At 41.7% G+C, this 3,503-nt stretch overlaps 1 non-coding gene across 1 annotated transcript; it reads right to left on the reverse strand.

The window, feature by feature from the left end:
- Positions 1-604: 604 nt before the first annotated feature.
- Positions 605-708, reverse strand: LOC130952663 (small nucleolar RNA R71). Its single transcript, XR_009074841.1, has one exon. It is a non-coding gene; the product is annotated as a small nucleolar RNA R71 (small nucleolar RNA).
- Positions 709-3,503: the final 2,795 nt, after the last annotated feature.

Raw genomic sequence — 3,503 nt, forward strand, 5'->3', positions numbered from 1 at the left:
TAATAAGGAACTTCTTTACTGTGACATAGAGGATTCTTCTTCCTTTTTCTGTTCTCTTCTTTCTCATATGAGCACGAACAAGGAAAAAGGAATTCTTGTTGAAGCTGATCCTAAACCTGAAAGGACTCTGAAGAAGAAACTAAGAGAAGATAAATTACAACAATCCAGAGACAACCTTACTGAGATTTTCGAACAAGAAAAGGAAATGGCAGCCGAACCTAACAACAATAATACAAGGAGGATGCTTGGCGATTATACTACGCCTACTTCCAAGTTTGATGGAAGAAGCATCTCAATTCCTGCCATTGGAGCAAACAATTTTGAGCTGAAACCTCAACTAGTTGCTCTGATGCAACAGAACTGCAAGTTTTATGGACTTCCATCAGAAGATCCCTACCAGTTTTTAACTGAGTTCTTGCAGATCTGTGAGACTGTTAAGACTAATGGAGTAGATTCTGAAGTCTACAAGCTCATGCTTTTCCCTTTTGCTGTAAGAGACAAAGCTAGAACATGGTTGGACTCACAACCTAAGGATAGCCTGGACTCTTGGGATAAGCTGGTCACGGCCTTCTTGGTTAAGTTCTTTCCTCCTCAAAAGCTGAGCAAGCTTAGAGTGGATGTTCAGACCTTTAAGCAAAAAGATGGTGAATCCCTCTATGAAGCTTGGGAAAGATACAAGCAGATGACCAAAAAGTGTCCTTCTGACATGTTTTCATAATGGACCATGATAGATATATTCTATTATGGTCTGTCTGAGTTCTCTAAGATGTCACTGGACCATTCTGCAGGTGGATCCATTCACCTAAAGAAAACGCCTGCAGAAGCTCAGGAACTTATTGAAATGGTTACAAATAACCAATTCATGTACACTTCTGAGAGGAATTCTGTGAAAAATGGGACACCTCAGAGGAAGGGAGTTCTTGAAATTGATGCTCTGAATGCCATATTGGCTCAGAACAAAGTGTTGACTCAGCAAGTCAACATGATTTCTCAAAGTCTGAATGGATGGCAAAATGCATCCAACAGTACTAAAGAGGCATCTTCTGAAGAAGAAGCTTATGATCTTGAGAACCCTGCAATAGCAGAGGTAAATTACATGGGTGAACCTTATGGAAACACCTATAATTCATCATGGAGAAATCATCCAAATTTCTCATGGAAGGATCAACAAAAGCCTCAACAAGGCTTTAGTAATGGTGGAAGAAATAGGTTTAGCAATGGCAAGCCTTTTCCATCATCTTCTCAGCAACAGACAGAGAATTCTGAGCAGAGCACCTCTAACTTAGCAAACATAGTCTCTGATCTGTCTAAGGCCACTTTAAGTTTCATGAGTGAAACAAGGTCCTCCATCAGAAATTTGGAGGCATAAGTGGGCCAGCTGAGTAAGAAAGTCACTGAAACTCCTCCTAGTACTCTGCCAAGTAATACTGAAAAGAATCCAAAAAGAGAGTGCAAGGCCATTGATATTATCAACATGGCCGAACCTAGAGAGGAAGGAGAGGACGTGTGATGAGCGGATAATTTATACGCTTTTTGGCATTGTTTTTAGTATGTTTTTAGTATGATCTAGTTAGTTTTTAGTATATTTTTATTAGTTTTTCGTTAAAATTCACTTTTCTGGACTTTACTATGAGTTTGTGTGTTTTTCTGTGATTTCAGGTATTTTCTGGCTGAAATTGAAGGTTCTGAGCAAAAATCTGATTCAGAGACTGAAAAGGACTGCAGATGCTGTTGGATTCTGACCTCCCTGCGCTCGAAGTGGATTTTCTGGAGCTACAGAAGACCAATTGGCGTGCTCTCAACGGCGTTGGAAAGTAGACATTCTGGGCTTTCCAGCAATATATGATAGTCCATACTTTGCCCAAGATTTGATGGCCCAAACCGGCGTTCAAAGTCACCTCAAGAAATTCCAGCGTTAAAACGCCGGAACTGGCACCTAAATGGGAGTTAAACGCCCAAACTGGCATAAAAGCTGGCGTTTAACTCCAAGACAAGTCTCTACACGAAAATGCTTCATTGCTCAGCCCAAGCACACACCAAGTGGGCCCGGAAGTAGATTTTATGTCATTACTATCTTTGGGCTACTAGTTTTCTATAAGTAGGACCTCATTGTATTGACATCTTGGTAGCTATCTTCTAATTAGCCTTAGATCATTGGGAGGCTTGGCCATGCTAGACCTTGTCTTATGTATTTTCAACGGTGGAGTTTACACACCATAGATTAAGGTGTGGAGCTCGCTGTACCCGAGTATTAATGCAATTACTATGTTCTTCTATTCAATTCCGCTTGTTCTTTGTCCAAGATATCACTTGTTCTTCAACTTGATGAATGGATGATCCGTGACACTCATCATCATCTCACCTATGAACAAGGGATGACAACCATTCTTGTTCTACAAGCATTCGAGGCCCTAGTGTTTATCTCTTGGATTTCTGATTGCATGATGCATGGTTGATCGCCTGACAACCGAGTGCTCGCTGACAAACGAGCCAGCCATTCCGTGAGATCAGAGTCTTCGTGGTATAGGCAAGAACTGATGGCGGCATTCAAGAGAATCCGGAAGGTCTAACCTTGTCTGTGGTATTCTGAGTAGGATTCAATGATTGAATGACTGTGACGTGCTTCAAACTCTGAGGGCGGGGCGTTAGTGACAGACGCAAAAGAATCACTGGATTCTATTCCGGCCTGATTGAGAACGACAGATGGTTAGCCTATGCTGTGACAGAGCATCAGGGACGTATTTCCAATGAGAGGATGGGAGGTAGCCATTGACAACGGTGAAACCCTACACAAGCTTGCCATGGAAAGAAGTAAGAAGGATTGGATGAAGACAGTAGGAAAGCAGAGAGACGGAAGGGAAGGCATCTTCATACGCTTATTGAAGCTCTCACCAATGTTGCATAAGTATCTCTATCTTTATCTTATGTTTTATTCGTTTACCACTATACCATTTGAGTCTGCCTGACTGAGATTTACAAGGTGACCATAGCTTGCTTCATACCACCAATCTCGTGGGATCGACCCTACTCGGTAAGGTTTATTACTTGGACGACCCAGTGCACTTGCTGGTTAGTTGTGCGAAGTTGTGTTTATGCCATGGTATTGAGCACCAAGTCTTTGGAGCCATTACTAGGATTATTTATGTTTTGAAAAGTATTGATCACAATTTCGTGCACCAAGTTTTTGGCGCCGTTGCCGGGGATTGTTCGAGTTTTGAGCAAGCTTTTGGTCCGGTAACATCAGTGCCAAAATCCGGCAACAGCACCAAGTTTTTGGCGCCGTTGCCGGGGATTGTTCTTGTGTATGGACAACTGACGGTTCATCTTGTTGCTTAGATTAGGCATTTATTTTTTTTCGAAATTCTTGAAGATGAATTCTAGAGTTTCATGATGATTTGTTGAAATCTGGCTGGCTGTGAAGCCATGTCTGATTTCATTGGACCGAGGTTTCAACTTATCATCACAAGAGCTTGTTGATCTTTTTTATCAATCTTGCTTTTGGA

This window comes from Arachis stenosperma, chromosome 9 (assembly GCF_014773155.1).
Source record: "Arachis stenosperma cultivar V10309 chromosome 9, arast.V10309.gnm1.PFL2, whole genome shotgun sequence".
In the NCBI taxonomy this organism is placed as follows: domain Eukaryota; kingdom Viridiplantae; phylum Streptophyta; class Magnoliopsida; order Fabales; family Fabaceae; genus Arachis; species Arachis stenosperma.